This window comes from Geotrypetes seraphini, chromosome 2, assembly GCF_902459505.1.
Source record: "Geotrypetes seraphini chromosome 2, aGeoSer1.1, whole genome shotgun sequence".
Taxonomy (NCBI): domain Eukaryota; kingdom Metazoa; phylum Chordata; class Amphibia; order Gymnophiona; family Dermophiidae; genus Geotrypetes; species Geotrypetes seraphini.
This window is the reverse complement of record NC_047085.1, coordinates 255,394,316-255,410,083: the sequence shown is the minus strand read 5'-3', so window position 1 is coordinate 255,410,083 and position 15,768 is coordinate 255,394,316. Positions and strand designations below refer to the sequence as shown.

The window sequence follows — 15,768 nt, the reverse complement described above, 5'->3', positions numbered from 1 at the left end:
AATTTTTTTTTTTAATAATCAGTGCAGCTTCTTGCTTGTACCTGTACATCCGAATTCAACCACAGACTCAAAGGTTAACAGCATTATAAATGTAGGGGCGATACCTTTTCAGGGGACTGACTTTAATCCATTTCTTTTTCCAAAGCTAACGCCCTCTTGCTGCCGAATTATTTTTTTTTTCGGGGGGTGGGTCTGACGATTTCCAAAGCGGACCTGCTCATTTTACAGGATGCACGTATATTCCCCCTCCGAAACGCAGGCACTCGCCCTACAGCTGTTTCCGAGAATATAGCGTTTTTATGTTGAAAGCACCGCCTGAAAGGTGAGTCGGGAGAGCAGTCCCTAAAAGCTTTCAAGCCGTCTGAGGGCACTGCTTAAAGAGGGTGACGTCACTGGGCTCGGCCCTTCGATTCAATGGGAGAGAGAGTGTGTGTCAAAGCGAAAGAGGGAGTAACACAGAGCCCGTCACACACACACACGCGCACACGCAGTGACTGGCTGCAGGGGGAAGGAGAGGCAGCGGCAGCAGCAACAGCAGCAGCAGACGGAGGAAGAGGAAGCTCGGCGCTGCCAGGTAGGACCCGCTCTCCCCAATCCCCCGTCATCCTGCCCTCCCCGCCGCCCCCGGCCCCCGCCACCCCCGGGAGCACAAGCAACGCACCCCCCTCTACCCGCCCAGCCCCGTATTTCGGGGATCGGTGCTCTTTTCGGGGTTGAAATGTAAGGGGAAAGCGAGCTGGTTCCTCTTTGTGTTGGGGTGTTTTGTTGTTTTTTTTTTTCCCGTCTCTTCCTTTGCTGGGCGGGGGAGGGGAGGGGAGGCCGGAGAGTGACAGGGGTGAGCTCGCAGGCTGTCCGATCGCCGCCTCGATGATCGGGGGTTGGGGGTGTTAGCTTGGGGGGGGGGGCTCCCGTTTTGCAACCCCTGGGAACTGAAGGGCTTGTGGATACGAAGCCTCGCTAAAGGAAGGGGTTAAAATAGCACTTTGATCGGTACCCCCCCTCCCTCTAATTTCAGTTGGTGGTGAAGGTGAGAGACTCCCCTACCCCACCCCATACTTTTGGGGCCTGATGGGTGAGTTTAGGGGGTTTGGTATTAAAAAATAAATGGTTTTGTGTGTGTGGTGAGAGCCAAACAGGGAGGCTGAGTGCAAGTCAGCTGTTGAATTGATTGATATCTCTCCCTTTTGTTCTCTTGGGGGGGAGGGAATCCTTTTCGTTCGTTATTTTAGGTATTTCGTTTGACTATTATTCTTTCACCTATATAGCAGGAAAAAAAATCGCGATTAAAAGCTAATAGAAATACAGGTTTTGCTCAGCAACAGAAGCTCTGCGATTGGTTGGAAAGAGAAAGCAATTGGGCCTTCTTCTTTTTGGAAGGGGGGGGGGGTGTTATTTTTCTTATGTAATGATCAAAACGGTGAATTTGATTCTTACGCTTTTATTGTCTTCCCTGTTATGATTTTTGTTAGCAACGACGTAACAAACGAGCTGTACCCGAGCTGCCTTTGGGATAACTTTTATTTGTTTATTTGGGGGTTTTTGGGGGGGGGGGGTTTTCCAGCTCTTGAGTTTTTATTTTCCGTTTGCTTCCTGTTGCCATTGTGTCATCTTGATGTATATTTTGAGGAGACCTGTGTGAAGCTGGGGGACGAGGAGGTGTTGCATCTAGAAATTAAACCTTATCAGCCAGGAATGAAAACGGCCTTACTATACTGTATGCAGTTGATGTGAAAGAGAAGGCCTCCTTTACTTGCATTGTACTGGGCAATGGCTGTCCTGACCCCTCTGTTCTGTCTGCTCTTGCAACCCATATATAAGAGACTAGGGAGCTCTTAGGGCAAGGGGGTACTACATCGATTGCCACAATGCACGTGTGTGTCTGGTTAAGGACCACTGCAGGCCAAACGGGATGGCATATTTAGATGTTTGTTGTGAAGTCTTAATTTGGATAATTCTTCTTGCTGCATCTGTTCTTGGGAGAGTTCTCCCACTGGTATTTGCTTCGTTTCCTGTCTCATCCAGTGTTTGGTATCTTCTGGGTTAAAATAGATGATAGGATAGGAAGGTGAAAGGGTGGCCTACTTAAACCCTGGGATTGAATTATACACCTGAATAAATGTTGAGTGCACCTGTCCAACTAGATAAATGGTTTATTAATTTTCCCAAGTAATACTGGTCCTATTGCAGTTGAAAAAAATGTAAAATTCACCGGTTGTAATGGCTGCTAGTACTGAATTTTAATGCAGATTTTCCTTTGGCCAGGTGTGTACACTTTTCTACTAGGGCTGTACCAGGCTTTAACTGTGCCCTGTGGGACTCGCCCACTGGCACCCCGACCTGCTTCGCCTCTGCCATTGGGACTGGGAGCAGCTCTTGCACCCTTCTAAATTTGCACCCTGTGCAGTCTCGCAGGCCTTGGTGTGACGTAGTTCTGTAGTGACACTGAATTTTTCCTGAAACCTCCATCTCAGGAGAGCTAATGCTAAGGATATTTGGTACCAAAAGTAGAATAAATATTTTATTTACATATTGCAGGGCTAGACTTTGTGGAGTGCATTACCCCATTAATGCCAGCTACTAGTGAATAGGTCCCATTGTCGGAAACAAGGCCTGTGGTAAAATAATGCATATTAACATAGTAATAATAATAATAATAATAATAACAGTTTATATACCGCAATACCGTGATAGTAGTGCGTGTTAAATCTGGCCTCTTGTGTTTTGGGATCAGAATGTACAGTACAGTGCTGTGTTTTGGTAGAAGGCTCTGAGGTGATCATGTAATCTGTCTTTGAAAAGAGAAACTAGGTCATTTTTCTCTCAGTCTATGTCGGGTACTTAGTTATGTTGACCCAGAAGAAGGCAGAAAGCTTATAGAACTTTTGCCAGCTATGTTTTGCAGATAAAAATATATTTTTAAAAGCTCATCCAGTTGGTAAGGTGACATTTGGACCGGTGCCTGTCATAATCTCACACTTAGCAGTGCTTTTAGATTACTGAGAGAAGTGATCTGCACACATTCAGCCTAGCTATAGATCACATTGGCATTTAAATAAAACAGCTGAAGAATGAAGAAAAAAAAAAAGAAATTGCAGGCATAGTAAATTCATTTTTTTGCTTTGATATATTTTTAATTCAGAAAGATGAGGCAATAAATCCAAATCTATCAAATACTTTATTAAGATCTAATGTTCATGATGGTGGATTTCATAATTTAGGTTGTGTTTGTGGTTGGTTTGCTTTTTTTGCTGAAATACTTAAGTGGAGATTGACTAGCTGCTTCTGGTTCCCCCAAGTTTAACTGGAACAGCATTGCATGAATAACTTAGTGACACTGTTGCCAGCTTTTGTGACAGCTGCTCTCTTCAGACTTGACTTTGTAATATTGCTAATCAGGTTGAATGGATGACCACGGTTCTGTATTCCAGCACCCCAAAGCATTGTGACCTCTGTGATTGAGGCGTGAAAAGCTTAAGTGCTGCCTGGTGCATTAATAAATAAAAACCTGTTTAGGTGGAAAGACTGTTAGAAATGTCCTCAACTAGCTCATGCCTCTGATACTGCATGTTTAACTGTGAACTTCACGGTATAGCGGTATATAAGAAATAAATTATTATTATTATTATTAAATGTTGCTTTGTTGACTGGAAAGTTCCTGACTCTTTGCCTCACTTTTTGCATTTTTTTTTCTGATAATTGGGGAGCAGTCACTGATTTCCTGTTTATGGTTTATCCTGGGAAAAGACAAGTATTTGTCAGCACCACTGGGATGCAGCATATTTACAGCCTTGCTGGGCAGTAATCGGTGGCAGCAGAGCAGTTTTCCTGGTAGTTGATGACATCACAGTGCAGCAACGCCAAACTTCAAGCTCGCAGCTCTTTTTTTTTTTCTTTTTAATCTTGGCATGAGTTTGCAGAGGAGGATAACTAATGGGTCTTAAATACGTAACTACACTGTACAGACAGATATATAAAACACGACTCATCTGATGAGAACTCCCTGTTCTTGGCTGTGGTCCCTTCAGCATTGCTTGGGATGTTATGAAGGCCCACGGGTAGCATGTTTAAAAATTTTTTTAGCTGTCCACCTTAAATAAACCTGTACAATCTCCTTCACTGTAAATATTTACATCTGAAGATAGCGTGACCAGTCACTGACACCATGTGAATGTTCAGCACCTCCCTCTGACAGAGATTTTTTTTTGGTCCATTGATAATGAGACCAATCCTGGACCCACATAGGAGAGTGCACGTGAAAACAGGATGTTAGAAGTTGCTGTTAACCTGTTCTCTTGGTTTCCAGATTTTGGGTGGCCGAGTGACATAGCTGCCCCAGGGTCCTCCCCCCCAGATGTGGAGATTTAGCTTGCAGGTGTTAAGATTCCAGATTTAAGGGCAGCCTTAAACACAATGCGGTCTGCCCAGTAACATTTATTTAAATATAGTCCAGTCTGGGAAGCAACTTTAGGACACAAAAGGCTAAGCGGTTAGTTCTACTCACATATTCGTAGAGATTTTGTAGTTCCTTGCCCAGTGGGGGAAGACCAGGCTGAGCCAGCCACAGCTTTGTGTGTAGGGAGATGTTTGGCTTTGAGGATATTGGAATGATATCTTGCTGCACTCAGTGGGGCAGACTCGGCTTTGCATCAACTTGACCCCTTCACACAGACCCATCTGCTCAGCCTGTATCGATGTGATGTCTGCTTGTGACGTACTCATTAATATTTCTGTAGGTTTAGTCAGTGGGCTCTGGCTACATGTGATGACCAGCTAATCTACTGAAGCATGATGATATAAACAGCTTTCCTAGAACAGCATATCAAATCTGATCTTTGCAACCTTCAGCGGAGCTGAGTTTTCAAGATAATCGGGTTATGCAGATTAGGAATTTGACACACACTAAGGGTTATTTCACAATGAGGACACCTATGTCAAATGTCCTGAAAGGCATCTGCTTTCAAAAAGCAGCACAAGCGTCTGTGCCCTGATAAAATATGCTCCTACATCGACACCCATTCTCCCCTCCCCCCCCCCCCGTCCCACTCAAATGCTCTTCCATAAGTGTGTAAAAATCAGATGGATTTCAAAACTAATACAAATTAGGAGATTATTTCAAACTTTAAATATAACAATGGTTCTCCCAATATCCACACGATTGTCAGCACGTATAGCATTTGAATAATCAATGTTCTTCAAAGCCTCGGTGCCCCCACTCCACCGATTAGAGATGAGTCTGATGGTGGTGGCTCTGGGAGACCCTTGAGACAGCGGAAGCGAAACATGACAGGTCTAATGGTTCCTGAGCTGAGCTAAAGAACAAGATAAGTTAAATTCCACTATTTATTCTTTATAAGATTATAAGGGAATTCAATAATAAATTCAGAAATTTAAAAAAAAAAATTAAAAATTTTTTAAAATTAAACTATTTTAAGAGTGAGCCGATGAGGAAATACCCCTTAATGCTTCCCGCAATCAAAAGTTTATAAGGCGGTGGAGTGGGGGCGCTGAGGCTCTGAAGAACATTGATTATTCAGATGCTATAAGTTACTAGTGCTGACAATCGTATGGATATTGGGAGAACCATTGTTATATTTAATCTTTCATAAGTGTAGGCATGTATTTTATCTTTGTGTATTTCTAGATAGTCACCCCCCATGGAGGGTAATTATAGGGGACACCTAGTTTAAGAGGGAAAATAGATGCCCATTTAGCTATTTTATAAAGACACATAACTCTGAATTTTATATAGGGCGTTGAAGTTTCAGTATGGAGTAGAGATGCGCATGCAAATAAATTGTTTAACAAGCCATTAATTAGCAGTTCAGTAATGTTAACAATTATTGCACTTAATTAGCAATAATTGAGACTTGCGCATCTGTCTGCATGTTGTTCAACAAAATCAGGCGCCTAGCGTGCAACTTCAAAACGGGACGGGGTATTCCAAGACGCTGCACAAGGTTTTATAGAGTGGTGCCATTTTTTTTTTTTGCACCCAAATGCCATAACTTGGGCACTGACGTTTATACCAGGTTACAGCTGACCTTAATACCGGCATCCCAGCGTTTGGTGCAATTCTATAAGGTTACTCGACCTGCAGCTCCTTGTATGGAATAGTACCTAGCGCCAATTTTTTTTCAGCGCCACTTAGAAAATTCCCTCAAAGTGACTTCGACTGTAAGTAGGTGCCTGTGTCTTTATACATAATAGTGTAAGCAGCAGAAATTGTGCCTACCTTGACAGTGCAGCCAGTGACCCGTGCTGTCAAGATGATGTAAAATGTCCACACCTAGATTATTCCAGTAGACATGTAAATTAGTGCAGTTCACAAATGTGCATATTTGCAAATTGCCCTTGGTCTGTCCTGACTACATCTAATGGAAAAGTATTGTTTCATGGCACTTAATTTAACTACAGCTGTAAAATTATAAGAGCCATTTACTCACGTATGTGATCCCTTACAGGTGCAAATAACTTTTATTTTTTAAAAAAATAATAATAATGATAATTCAAGTCCATACTGGAATATTGTAATATATCTGGGATCTCATAAAAAGCTGCAAAGGAGATTGAGACTCGTAAAGAACACTGCAGTCCGTCTAATTTTCGGGTTAAAAAAGTATGACCACATTACTCCATCTAGGGCAGGGATCTCAGTCCCTCCCCGAGGGCCGCAATCCAGTCGGGTTTTCAGGATTTCCCCAATGAATATGCATTGAAAGCAGTGCATGCACATAGATCTCATGCATATTCATTGGGGAAATTTTGAAAACCCGACTGGATTGCGGCCCTCAAGGAGGGACTTTGAGACCCCTGATCTAGGGGTAGGGAACTCCGGTCCTCGAGAGCCGTATTCCAGTTGGGTTTTCAGGATTTCCCCAATGAATATGCATTGAAAGCAGTGCATGCAAATAGATCTCATGCATATTCATTGGGGAAGTCGTGAAAACCCGACTGGAATACAGCTCTCGAGGATTGGAGTTCCCTACCCCTGTTATAGACAGTTGCATTGGTTGCCTTTTGAGGCAAGAATATTATTTAAATTTGGTTGTACTTGTTTCAAAGTATTGTTTGGCATGGCACCTGCTTACTTGTCTCTATGCTTTGAACATTATAAACCTAACAGAATCACTCGAGGGCAATATTTATTTGTTATTCCAACCATAAATCTTGTCGATACAAGAGATATTTTGATAAAATGCTTGGTTTTCAGGCAGGTAAAATGGACCAATGGCTAAGTACTACTATCTCCCAGGCCTACTCTTATATGTCCTTTAGGAAATTACTAAAAACGGATCTATTCGATAAATTTGAAAACTGATGTTCCAGAATAATGACAGGCAAATAGCATATTGATCTTATAGGCAGAAGGTTCTTGAGGACTTTCATTGTATTTTAGCAAATTGTATCTTATTCTTCTTTTACTGCATAATTTTAGAATTTTTGCTGTATAATTTTAGTATCTTTATTTTATAATTTTAGTACTATTTAGAGTACTATATTTTTATCATTGTTTGTATAAAGTTATTATTGTACTAGTATTTAAGCCCGTTACATTAACAGGTGCTAGAATAGATGTGTGTGTCTGTCTTTCTCTCTGCTTGGCTGCTTTCTGTCTCTCTGTCTTTCTTTCTTTCTGTCTCTCTCTTTCCTCGGCTGTCCACCACCACCCCTTGCCTGCTCCCCCTGTTCAGCAGTAGCCCTTCTCCCTTCCTTTTACCTCCCTCGTGTCCAGCAGCACCCCTTCCTTGCTCCCCCTGTCCAACAGCACCCCTTCTCCCTTCTTTTTACCTCCCCCCTGTCTAGCAGCACCTCTTGCCTATTCCCCCTGTCCAGCAGTAGGCCTCCCTTCCTGTTATCTCCCCCCTGTTCAGTAGCACCTCTTCCTTGCTCCCCCTGTGCAGCACCTTCTCCCTTCTTTTTACGTCTCCCCCTGTCCAGCAGCAGCCCTTCTCCCTTCGTTTTACTACCCCCTGTCCAGCAGTACCTCTTCCCTGCTCCCCCTGTCCAGCAGTAGGCCTTCTCCCTTCCTTTTACCTCCCCTCCTGTCTAGCAGCACCTCTTCCCTGTTCCCCCTGTCCAGCAATAGGCCTTATCCCTTCCTTTTATTTCCCCCCCTGTCTAACAGCACCTCTTCCCTGCTCCCCCTGTCCAGCAGTAGGCCTCCCTTCCTGTTATCTCACCTCTTCCCTGATTCCCTGTCTAGCAGCACCCCTTACTTGCTCCCCCTGTCCAGTATTTGACTTCCTGATTGTTCGTGTCTGCCCTCCTCTTCAAAAAAGCCTACTGAGGATTGCAGCCGGCTATAGTAAACATTGCAGGCGCTATGCATCTCGGTAGCACGTTCCCTCTGACGTGATCCGGTGCTTCGGAGGGAACATGTACTGAGGTGCAGAGCGGCCTGCGAGATTTGGTACTGCCGGCCGCTATCCTCAGTAGGCTTTTTGAAGAGGAGGGCAGACAGAAAAGCCGCTTTGGTGGACTGGATGGAGGACTGCCGCTCAATGCCTGGAGGAGCTGGAGAGCATGAAGGTCTGCACTTTACAATTTCTCTGCCAGTAGCACGCATGCGCACTCCTGCCTGCCACAGGCATACAGATCATGGATCACGCAAGAAGGAGTGCGCATACGCGCTTAGCGTTTTATTATTATAGATGTGAACCGCCTAGAACTTTGCAGTAGGGCAGTATATAAATAAATTAGTATTTGTATTAGTATAGATAACTTTATAACTGGACGGCTCTGTCAATGTCCAGAATAGTGTTGCCCGATTCAGGGAAAAAAATTTGATTCGATTCAGCCTATTGGATCGATTTTTCGATTCGATTTTCCTGCCCAATTGGGTGGTGTTTTTTTTTTTTTGTTGTTTTTTTTTTAAACATCCTGGTGGGTTTATTTTATAGCCTCTTCACCCCCTTTGCCTTTTCCTAACCACACTGGCACTGTGATGTAAACAAAATAAACAAACAAAAAATACTTTTCCTCTCTCTATTAAATCCTAGCTCACGTTTGTGGTCCAACACCAGCTCTAGAAGGATACACATTTCAGATCTGACATATTGTAATCACAAAACAGAAAATAAAATTATTTTTCCTTCCTTTTGTTGTCTGGTCATTTTTCAAATGGTTGTCTTCTGATCAGGCTCTCCTTCTTCTTTCTCTGTGCTAACCATCCATCTTCCATCTCTGTCCTCCCCTTCTGTTTCCCTTTCTTCCCCAGAGGTCTGGCATCTTCCCTTTTTTTCATTTCCATTCCCCCGCAGCTGCAGCGATGGACCCCCACCATCCACAGATCCACCATCTCTCCTTTTCTCAACTACCCTTTCATCCAGCATCTCTCTTAGAAGAACTGTGTCCCTGTCCCTAGTCTCCTCTCCAGTACTGTCCCCGTTCCTATGCTCCCTCCATGCCCAGCATCTTATCTCTTCCTATATCCAGCTTCTTTCTCTCTTCCTTACCTCTTGTATCCCCCTTCCCCAGGTACAGGCTTTCTCCTACTATCGCTTCTGCACCCTACCCACCTACTTTGGAGCAGTATCTGTCCCTCTTGTACCCTTCCCCTTGTGGTCTTGCATTTCTCTCTCCCTCTATCCCCATTAGTCCAGCACCTCTCCTCTGCTTTTCTCCCCCTCTTTTTGGTTTGGTCTCTCTCTTCCCTTCATTTCACCCCAGGTCTGGCATCTCCCCTCCCCTCTCTTACTCCTTCCTTCTCCTCCCTCTGCACAGGCCTGCCTCCCTGCCCTGAAGGCCTGCTCCCCCCAGGAAGGCACTTTCTTTCTTCCCGCGCTAAGGCCTACTCCCCACCTGCCACGAAGGCACATTTTCTCCTCCTCCCCACCATGTAAGATCCTTACAAACAAAGAATGATTAGAGTTAGATAGCGACGGTGTTGGGTAGACCCCTGAAGAAACTTTTGTGAAACATGTCGGGTCTTACCGCCAGTCTCCCTTGAGAACTGAAAATTCGCCATTACTAAGATAAGTAAATTTAAGCACAAAAATTGGAAGAATGGTACAATATTTAAATTGAATAGACCGGTGAGGAGTACACCACTTGCATCTCCCCGTTATTACACTTTTGTGGGACGGAGGAGTGGTGGTTCTGAGGTCTATTAAATAGATTAGAAAATCACTAAAAGCACTTATTAAGGAGAAATAAGATGTTTATTGCACCTTAGAAACCATTTATTAATATATTGAGCATTGATTAGTCTAAGGTAATATTCAAGCCAAACAGTTTCAGTCAGAACAGAGCTATTCAAAGCAAAAGCATTGGAGCTTAAAATTCTGTTATCCACAGGAAAAAAAAAAATCAAAATTTTGCGAAGTCTAAATAACTTTTAATTTTGTAAACATTTTTTTCTCCCTGAGGACTCCTGGCTTTTAACAGACACTGTCCATGTCTAAATGATGGCATGTCGCTTAGGGTTTTATTTTGGGTTGGGTTTTTTTTTTTTAAATTTTTACTAAGCTGCAGTAAAAAGTGGCCTCAGTGTGGCGTAGTAGTTAGAATTAGAGCCTTAGCACCCTAAGGTTGTGGGTTCAAGCTTCATGCTGCTCCCTGTGACACTGAGCAAGTCACTTAATCCTCCACTGCCCCAGGTACATTAAACAGATTGTGAGCCCACTGGGACAGAGAGAGAATGCTTGAAGTAAGTAAACAGCTTTGAGTGGTTGTATGTATGTATGTATTTATTTTAAAATTTCTATACCGTTTAAACCTAAATGGTTTACATATCTTTACATACATAAATCAGTAAAATAAATAAGATCAAACAAACATAAACAAATAATCCTCAGATCCCTTTCCCTTATAGTGCCCTTATGTCTTTCCTCTGCACTCAAACCATTTTTACCACAGTACTATTTTGAAACCTTCTTTATTTATTCACTGGTTTTAGTTACGGAGGATTGAATGATATATTATGATTTTCCTGCCAACATTTGCAAATCTATTATTGTTTGTAGTTTGTGATTGATGGTTTATGAATTTTATGATAATATCAATATTTAAATGTAATAATATGAATTAAAACAAATTTTGTTACTACATTAATGAATTTGGATTCTCTTGTAATAATATGGTAGTGAAATACAACCATATAATACAATAGTATTAAAAAAATTGCTGCGTGCCATTTTGTAGGCAGTAAGGCTCTGATTCTGTATAGGATGCCCAGGAGAGGTGTCCTATACAGAATCGGTCCTACACTAAACCCCGATTCTGTAACCATCGTCCATGGTACAGACGCCGGTTAGAGAATCGGGTTAAATTAGACACAGTCGCTGCACTTATCGCTGCAAGGGATCTCTCCCTGCTGCAATAAGTATAGCGGCCGCGGCCGCCTGGCCCATTACCGGCAGGAGGATGCCCAACTCCTCCTGTCAGAACCCCGAACCCCCCTCCCCCCTAAACTCGTAATGGCCAACAGGAGGATGCCCAACTCCTCCTGTCAGAACCCCGAACCCCCCTCCCCCCCAAACTCGTAATCGCCGACAGGAGGATGCCCAACTCCTCCTGCCGGAAAGCCCGACGACCAACCGCCCCAACTAATCTCCCTCCCCCAACTAACCTTTAAATGTTGGTCGGCTGGACGGGTCTTGCTGCCGTCCAGCCGACAGGCCCGCCTCGTGGAAATGAGATGGGCCCGCCCCTTCCCGGCCCATCCCCACTAAATCTAAGACCTGATTGGCCCAGGCTCTAGAAGCCTGAACCAATCGGGCCTTAGGCATAGCGGGTCCGCCCATCCCCACTAATCCTGATTGGCCCAGCTGTGAGGTTGTGCGGTTCGCCAAATAGATAATTTATTTATCGAACGTTAAACTTTGTTGGGCAGTACTAATATCGCAGTATGTGGAGAATAAATTTTGACGTGTGTGGAAAGGTTTAGGTGGAGGGCTCCAGATATGTTTTTTGAGCACAGTTGAACGAGCCGATGCCTTCCTGCGCGCGGGAGGCGCGAGCTTGTTCTCATGCATGGGCGGGAGAGTCCTAGCATTTACAGCTTGTTCACTGAGGCTGCCCTTTGCACAGCGTGTGCCGCAGCTGTGTTTGAATTAATAAGATGGACACTGTTTGTGGAGCCCGTGCCTTTCAGCGATCTGGAGGTTCGCGGTTGTACTCCGACGCTGGCGGGAGCGCCGGGGCGTTCTTGGAGTCTTTTTCAGCAACTAACATGCATGCCGCGGGTTCCCTGTTCCTGGAATTAGCTGTGTCTGCGGGTTGCAGCTGCAGTTGCCTATAATGCAGCGGTTGGTATTACTTCAGAGGCTGTTAATTGGGCATATCTACTTTTGCACCACAAAACTGGAGTTTTCTCAGGGCAGTTCTTTTCTTTCATCCAGGACTTGCACCTCTCATCCAGTCTGTTCCCCAACCTCCTGTGTGTAGTTCGCAAGGGGTCTGATAACTCATTAGGTTTTCTAGCGGAGGGGGGTGGACGAAAAAATGTCTGATCAACTTTGATTCCTCTTCTCCCTTTTATGATTCTTTCTCAGACTCGCTGTATTTTGGGCTCGCTGTATATTGAACAGCCGAAGGTCATATGGGTGCAAGGTCCCTTTCAAGGCTTCCTGGAACAAGAGACAGTAGTTCCAGTTCCTTCAGAACATGGGCGCAAAGGATGTTATACAGTTTTCTTCGTAGTGGCCATGACGGGGGGGGGGGGGGGATCTGTCGGTCAGGGGCTGAATCTCCTATGGGTCGATTGGTTTCTCAAAGTTAAACTTTTCTGAAAGAAAATTGTGAGATTGGCCATTACAGCGGGACATAAGTGAGAGTTCTTGTCAGCGCTTGGTCTCATACATGTCTACTTACATTTCCCCTATGGCCATCCTGTCACCAGGATATTCGCTGTGACATCCTTGGCACAGCCAGGTCAATTTGTCAGACACAAATGGGTGATTTCTGTTATTTGAACTTCTTTCCTTCAATTTTTTGGATGTGAATCTTCAAATTTCCAATGGGCTCTCTTCTCCTATGCTACTTCTTGGACTATCAGGTTTCCCTTCTTCAGTCACCAGAAACTAGAGTATGGGATTCTGTGCAGGTTCTTGAATCTATGGTGGTGACTCCACTGGTAACTTCGGCTACAGTGGTTGCTTTTGTTCCAGTGGTTCCCTGTATCTCAAGGCTCCACTTGTAGTGTCTGGTAGGCTCCTCATGCATTGCTCAATATAATGTGGTGACTCAGCGAGGTTACTCTGTTCAGAGGCATGCCTCAGTCTTTGCTGGACTGGCTCAAAGTCGCCAAACATTCCAGGCTTGTCAGGTTGGGGGGCTCAGTGCCTTCAATCCTCAGCGCAAGGAGTCGGTACTCGTTCATTCTTCTGGACTGAAGCACGGTCAGGCTACCGTTTCAGGAGTTTCAGACCTTTCTTCCGGAATAACGATAAAGGTCTTTCAGGAAAGTGTTATGACAGGGGTATTTCTCTACTGCCGGGATAGTACGTGATGTACTGGCAAATGAAGTCATGGTTCTACTTCAATGGGTGGAATCTCATTTTCCTCTTCTGTCAGCCCATCATTTTACAGGACAGGAAGTGGGTTTAAATAGATTTTCTCACCACCAAATCTGAGCATGGACCATCTCTGGATTGTTAAAATGTACAGCGCTGGGTGCGCCTTTCAGCGCTTTAGAAATATTACATAGTAGTAGTAGTAACATCGTTTTCCATCCTGGAAATTGGGAACTATTTGCTCAGGCGTTCCAGCTCTTTGTATAAAGGTGCGATCTCCTGGAACTAGACCTCATGGCCTCGTCTCGAAATTCAATGCTTCCTAGCTTCTTCGTTGGGCGCAGGGACTGGCGGTCAGAAGGGGTAGCGGTGTTGCTTCTTTCTCACCTCTGGTTTCTCTCTTCCTGTGTTTTCCCCTGGTGATACTTGGATGGATTTGCCATCTCCCGCTCGCTTTCAGGGCACAGTAACTGGAGAATCTCCATATTGGCTGCGCCCTCCTTGCTATGCGGATCTGATGAGTCTTTCGTGGGCTGACCTGTTGAGATTCCTGGTGTCTCCGGATTTCCTCACCTAGGGTCCAATCCACATGGATATTCATCCTACTTTGATATTACGACCTGGCTTTTGAAATGTCATAGCTGCCATGTAAGAGTTATGGGAAGCAGGTTTTTCTTCTCTTCTCCAGGCGATAGACATCTTCACCTGTGGCTTATGCTTCCTTTTGGAAGCTTTTCCTTTCTTGGGTACTTCTCAATGTTGGCACCCTTCATGAGTTCTATGTTTTATATTTTTTCTTTTGTGGAACAAGCGTATTGCCAGGGGCTTGGTTTTCAATTCCCTTCAGCTTCAAGTGGCAATCTTAGTGTGTTACAAGGGCTAGGTATCTTGCTCTTCGCATACTTTTCAGCTTCATGTAGTTCTATTCCTAAAAGGAGTACAGTATATTCATACACCTCTTAAGAAACCCTGTCCAGAGTGCAGTCTTTGGTACTTCTTCGCAGTTTCCTGAAGGATTCATTTCAACCTTGTCTTCTGAGACTCTAACAGGCTGTGACGTTCAACACAGTGTTCCTTGTGGCTATGACTTCAGCTCGGTGGTTTTCTGAGTTGCAGGCCTTGTAAGGCGGGGATTCTTATTTCTGATTTACAAATTCTGGGGTTTTGGTTCGGGCGGTACCTCAATTTCTTTCTAAGGTGGTGCCATCCTTTCTTGGATGCCGCTCTCACTTTTCCTTCCTTCCGGGAGGAGGAATGGGGAGGCGAGCTTATCTTCACTGTATTTTTTAAATGTGCATAGCATTCTCCGCAATCTGTAGGCTTCTAATGACTTTTAGTCGTTTGGATCACCTCTTTGTATTCTTCAAGGGATGCGACATATGTATGGCAGCATCCACAGCCTCCCTTGCTTGAAAGGTACAGAAGGACATTCTTTCCACTTACTTGATGGCAGGGAAACGGTTGGCAGAGGAACTTCATGTTCTTTCAGCCAGAGCAATGGCGGCTACATGGACTCCGTCCATAGGTTTGTTCCTTGGAGGAGTTTTGTCACTTGGTCTTCTGAGAGTGCTTTATCTCAGCATTACCGGTTGGATGTGAGGGCGCATGCGGAGGATGCGTTTAGTGCTTCAGTTGTTGCGGAGGCAGCGTTTGCTTCCCACCCAGATTGAGGATTGCTTTGCTACATCCCATTGGTCTCTGGATTCATCTGCTGCTGTTGCTAAGGAAGGAAAAATTATGTTTTTACCTGTTAATTTTCTTTCCTTTAGACGCAGCAGATGAATCCAGAGCCCCACCCTTTCTGGATATTGACTGTTGGTTTTTTTCTTTTGCAACTTTCGAAGTTTGTTGTTTTGTATTCTGTATTATTACCTTTTGATATTTGTTATGGAAAAGAAGTTTTTTACATGCTATGCCTATTGTTGGTTACGGATGCTTGGGCAAGGAGCTATACTGAAGGTGCAGGAGGAGTGCCAGCCAATAGGACCACCTGTTAATCAGTTTCTCTATCTCCGCCTGCTGGTAGATGTGGGCTATCCCATTGGTCTCTGGATTCATCTGCTGCGTCTAAAGGAAAGAAAATTAACAGGTAAGAACATAATTTTTCCTTCCTTTCTATTTTTATTGTAATTTTGTAAACCGCTCTGTTATTGCCTAAGGAAAGGTGATATACTAAATAAAATTAAACCATATGTGAAATACTGACCACTATTTGAGCATGAACAGTATTGTTTAAAATCTGGCATGTTCAAAATAAGTTTAAAGGCTTCACAAATTTTGATGGAAGGTTTTGGGGGTTTTCGGCTGCTGCTGA

The 15,768-nt window shown here is 44.1% G+C and overlaps 1 protein-coding gene across 2 annotated transcripts in view; it reads left to right on the top strand.

Moving 5' to 3' along the window:
- Window positions 1-385: 385 nt before the first annotated feature.
- CSNK1E (casein kinase 1 epsilon) overlaps window positions 386-15,768 on the top strand; it is a 154,140-nt gene continuing 138,757 nt past the window's right edge. For both annotated transcript variants that reach the window (XM_033929421.1, XM_033929422.1), the window contains exon 1: window positions 386-574. The gene's annotated coding sequence lies outside the window, so the exon portion shown is untranslated. The remainder of the gene's footprint in view (window positions 575-15,768) is intronic.